This window comes from Solea senegalensis, linkage group LG2, assembly GCF_019176455.1.
Source record: "Solea senegalensis isolate Sse05_10M linkage group LG2, IFAPA_SoseM_1, whole genome shotgun sequence".
Lineage (NCBI taxonomy): Eukaryota > Metazoa > Chordata > Actinopteri > Pleuronectiformes > Soleidae > Solea > Solea senegalensis.
Window position 1 is genome coordinate 33,674,013 of NC_058022.1, and position 5,632 is coordinate 33,679,644.

Here is a 5,632-nt window from a genome sequence, read left to right on the forward strand (position 1 = left end):
ATCATCACTGTGAGTGTTGTCCTGAGTGTCATCATCATCTCCATCCACATGACTGTTATCATATCATCTAGTTTGTGATAACTGCGTGTGAAGCCTGACGCCTCACAGGGCAGATCCAAAGGAAAAGGTCAGGTAAGGATCCCATTAAAAATATTCAGCACAACTGGAGGAGAAGTGCGGTACAGGATCAGGACCACATGCAAATACAGTGAAATAAGATACAAGCATTGACATTAATCTCCTGAATTAGCCATCCATTTTTCCATCTTCTACTGCTTTCTCCTCCACGTGAGTGTCACAGGGCGGGGCACTGTGCCAATCTCAGCTGACATAGGGCGATAGGCGGAGTCACACCCACAGGGACACATACATAGACAAACAGCCATTCACTCTCACACTCAATTCCAATTTATTTTTATTTCTCTATTTCTATTTTTCATTCTCTTCCGTTGTACGAGAAGAGACGACTCAGTGGTGGAAGGTGGTACTGCAGCTACTGCTCCTATACACGCTGAAAATAACGACGTGAACAATAATAATAAGTACTGTAGGGACTTTTATCAGGAGCTCTTGGGCCGATAACCGATACCGATGATACTGTAAGTAAGAAGTAGTGAGTAAAGAAGAATTTAACCTTACACTTAACAAAATAATATAACTGACATCATAACTGTTGTCATCACAAACCAAAACAAGAACAATAATGATTCTTAAAAATACAAACAAACCTGATTGGGTCTACATCTACACCTCATAGAATAACCTACTGTTGTACGTGAAATCACATTAAAACGACAACATAATATATTAATATATAAAATAATAACATATTGTGAATTGAAATGAAACTATGAAATGATGGTGATACTCGACTGTTTCCACTTCCATTCTAAGGCTTTTCGCACACTGATGGACGTGAAACCTGGTGTCTGTAAGGTATGTCCTGTGTGACCTTTGACCTCTGTGTGTGTGTTTGTGTGCATGTGAGAGAGACACAGAGCTACTAAAATCACAGTCGATGAAGGAGGAAAACACCTCGAGGGAAACTGGAGAAAGAGGTGTGTGTTCTAAAACTCTCACACACACACACACACACACAGTAGTCTCCAGTGGTCTGAGGTTGTCAGTGTGGATCCATCAGACCAACAGGGGAGAGGCCGTGACCTCCAAACCAACACCACTCACTTCTCCTCCTGCACTTTCTATATTTTCTTCTTCCCCATTTGTTTCTTTTAATTTTGTCCTTTCACCTGTTTTTTTTATCTTCTCCATTTTACTTCTCCGTTTCACATTCTTGTTGTATCTTTCCTCATTTTTTCCCCTCGTATTCTTCTCTCTCATGTGTCATTCCTGCTTTTCACTTGTTTTGTCGGTGTCTGGGTCAAGGTTGTGTTTCTCTCTCTCGTCTGAAGACTGACACACACACACAAACACTCTGAGTATTTTTGGCAGCTCAGTGTGTGATAACCCCTTGAGATGTCAGAGCTTTTAGGTCAAGCAGATCTGTGAGTTTCCTGGTGAACAACAACAACAAAAAATACTTGACACGGAGCCTCACTTTCCTTATACCCATGTTTCTATTGTGTTAGAGAGATATCAGGAAGTGGAGGAAGATTTATTGTTAAACTGCAACTATACTCCTTGCTCATCCCTCGTGCATTAAAGGTTAAAACAGCACCGGAGAGTGTTTTCAGGTGCAGCGTGTTTCACTGAGCTGTCAATCCAAAACCTGTGGAACACACTGTGGTGGTTTGACCCGAGCGTCACGCTGAGGTCCAAGTCAACAGGCCACACTCTCAGTGAAGGTCAGGACATTCTACTGCAGTGTCCTGCAGATACACACACACACACACACGCTCACACCATCATTCTCTGGGGGGTTCTGTGACCTTTCAGCTTGTTGGTGGTGACTTTGACCACCTGCAACTGGATTTTGGACGACAGAATAAACTCCTGGCTGATGTTAATTAAATATTAAAGTAAAAAAAAGATCCCTTTTTGATTGAATAACTTTTAAAAATGTGATATGTAACAGTTTGTTGTCCTCCTGTTGATATTGTATTTGTATTATGTACTTTATTAATATCCTAAGGGACCCATCCTCTACTAGAAAATTAGGAAGATTCTACTAGAAGGTTTCTATAAAACTTCCTAGAATTAGGACGTTTCTACTAGAATTAGTAATGTTATATGAGAATTAGGTAGGTTCTACTAGACACCTTCCTAGAATACGGAAGGTTCTACTAGAATTTGGAAGGTGGTTTCTCGAAACCTTCCTAGAATTCATATGGACAGATGACAGATGGACTTCAGTTTTTGTATTACAGCAGTATTTTATAACTCTCATGATATAACATACAGGATATAAGAGATGAAATGCTACAAATTAAGCTGAAGTCCCAATTTCTGCACATTTAAATATGTTTTTGTTCTTATGAGCAGCAGAAAACTTGGAAGTCAATGGCCTCTGCTGCAAGGACTCACAACTCAGATCTGGGTTAAAGTGAGAGGACGAGGAGGTGTAGGTTCTGTGTGTGTGTGTGTGTGAGAGTGGGGTGTGCGGGTTTGCTCTAAAAGCCTCCTCCTGCTCCTGTTAACACCGACCATTAGCCCCCTGGTTTAAACCTTTATGGCAGCTTACACTCTCCTCTGCTCCACTGTCTAGACTTTCCCCGTGTCACCCGGCAACAGTGACAACATGCTAATGGAAACAATGTTAGGAAATTCACTTTATCCTTTGATGTGGTTGGAATAAAGTCCCTGCTAAAGACCAGTCAAAATACCCCCATTTTTCCTTCTAAAACCTTACATTTGATTCCCAAACTTCACTTCCTTTGTTCCACCTTCATTTATTCATGCCGTATTGTCCGTAAAACACTTTGTATCTATTATTGTAAAGGGCTACCACAAATAAAGTTCCTGTTCATTATTTATTGTTTCCTCTCAGGGCTTTTTTTTTCCTGAGAAGGAGTGTGTGTGTGTGTGTGTGTGTGTTTTTTACCTTGATGCAGGAGGGAGAGCAGAGGAAGTACCTGTCTGTCGGGGTGGAGATAATCTTCACTGACAGTCTGATGAGTGTGTGTGTGCACAGAGAGAGCGAGAGATCATGGTGTCCTGCATATGGATGCATAGAAAGAAAACAATTAATAGAAACAGACTTCAGTCAGTGATCAACTTGAGGTTCAGTGATGAATTTTCAGGTGAAAATTTGACAGTTTTACACTAATATGAACCTATAGAAAAGTCAACTGTTAGCTATTGTGATGTAAAGAAATCAGAATTTACAGTTTGGATTAAAGTTTTCACTAAAATCCTAAAGCCATGAATTAAAAGAACAAAATGGCGCCAAAATCACCTCACTTAATCACCAAATCAGTGGTAAAACTCACGTAATGCTCCTTTAAAAGGTCCAGTGCGTGAGAATTAGTGACATTTAATAGTGACAACATGTGACGACACCTCCTGTTGTTCAAGCTCCTGGAACTCATATGTGCTGTGTTTCATCATCTATTCTCCTCTAAATGAGAACATAATTCACAAAATTAACATCAAGTTCTTTTAAATAAGACCTGGAACAAGTGAGAGAGACTATTATCTCATCAGAAAATGGTTTACTGATGTAATAAATAAAGCATAAAGTTCAATTCAAATGTAATTCTGGCCCCCTGGTGGCTGTTCTGTGTTCTTATTTCCTGATTGGCCTAACTGAGCAAACCTGGAGACTACATCCAATTTTATTTTTATTTTTTTAAAAACAGATTACTCGAGAGGAAATAAGTGTATTTTCCAAATCACAAAAAAGCTGAATTCTGGTGAAATTGTCAATTGTTGGCTTCTGTAAAAACATGGTGGTGAAAGGTGGTGGCCGTTTATAAAGCAAGGTCTTTGAAAACCAAGCTTTTTTATTTATCAACTCAAACGCGATATTCAAGAACACAAACACACTTCTGTGTTCAATTTCTGTCAACAAACGCTCCTTTAAAGACACTTCCTGAAGCAAAAACAAAGGACAGTAAGAAGAAACTAATTAGATTTCCTCACTGGAAACACTGTATATTACCGTACAGTAACAATATTGTAATAATTTTGCAATAGGACAGTAATGTTATGGTAAAACCAGCATTTTTCAACAGTAGTTGCCAAATAATAGCGTGGTAATATCAATGAAAAATGTTTTTTTAACATTATATGTTGGAAATTGGATATTTTGCAGCCTTTAGTAATTCTTATTACCAAGCAATTGCTTTGGAAAATGACTGTTTTATTTCATTAGCAAGCATGAAACTGCATTAGAAATCAGATTATCTATTACAATATTTCCTCACTTGTGACCACCGTGATGTTACTGTCCTGTGTTGTAAAGTGTTGCTGAAGCACATTTTGGATTTATTAAAACAAGAGAAAACACTAGAGTTAATCTTACTTTGAGCATTCGTGATGCTGTGAATGATCTCAGTGACCAACACAACAGCATCTGTGAGCTTTGAACTCTCAGTGGGCCTCAGCAGCAGCAGACTGTAATAGAGGGGTATATATGAGACGCAGCAGTCCAGGAGAGCTAAAGTGGGACACACAACATCTTGCTTGGATGATTGATCACGTCACAAACGGGCAAAGTTAACACAGCTGAAGACTGCGGGAGAAGAAAAACTCTCATAAATGATTCCGGTCCGGTCATTAAAGATGTAACGCTGGGCAGCAGACAGTGTTCTGCACTTGAGAGAAGAAGCTTTTTTCTGTGCCGTCGTTTCAAAACTGGAGGACGAATAAAAATAAGTATAATATTTTGAAGAAAAGGTGACAGTCTTAGCATTTTTAGATTTTCTGAAATCTTGCATTTGTTGTCTTCTCGGTCTGACATCGGTAGGTAGAAGACTAGCAGAGCTAGTCCAAGCCAGAGATCACAATGTTGTGGTTGAGGTTATTAAAATTATATTATTATTTTTATTAGAAAATAGCAATTAATTTCATGCGGCCCATCACTTAATATCAAGTTATGATATTCATATCAAGTTATTCAGTGTGGTTTTTTTTTTTAATTTCTATCTAAATAGGTTTCCTGTTGTAAACTATATATCGTTCCGGAGCCAAAGAAACACTTTTATTTTGAAATTTTGTGAAATATAGTCACCAACATCATGATTGCAACAGAATTATGGACTATTGTCTCTCATCTCATTTTAAGATAATATCACCCCTCCTGGCAAGACTAGATGCTCTGTGGATAATCAGAACTCAGTATTACTAAAATTAAAACACATAATTCTTGGTCCACCTTTAAATTTATTAAGCCATTTATTACCATGTGACCTCTGACCTTCTGTGAACAAAAACCTACAAAAGTGTGTGTGTGCGTGGACAGGGGGTCAGGTTGGGGGGTCTGGTTTGTCTTAGACAGAAGCAAGGGGGTCTTCAAGAGAGAGAGAAAAAAAACAGTTTTAAATGATTAATTTATGAGAATAAATACTGTTTATTGATGAATTGCATTTAATCGTAGGCATAAACATAAATGTACTTTAAATGTTGTGTTTTTAGTCACTTACATGGACCAGTTTCATTCCTAACTTCCTCTACATCGGTTATTATCATTATAAAAACAGTGTTATTAACCTTCTCCTTTATCTTTTCTTGC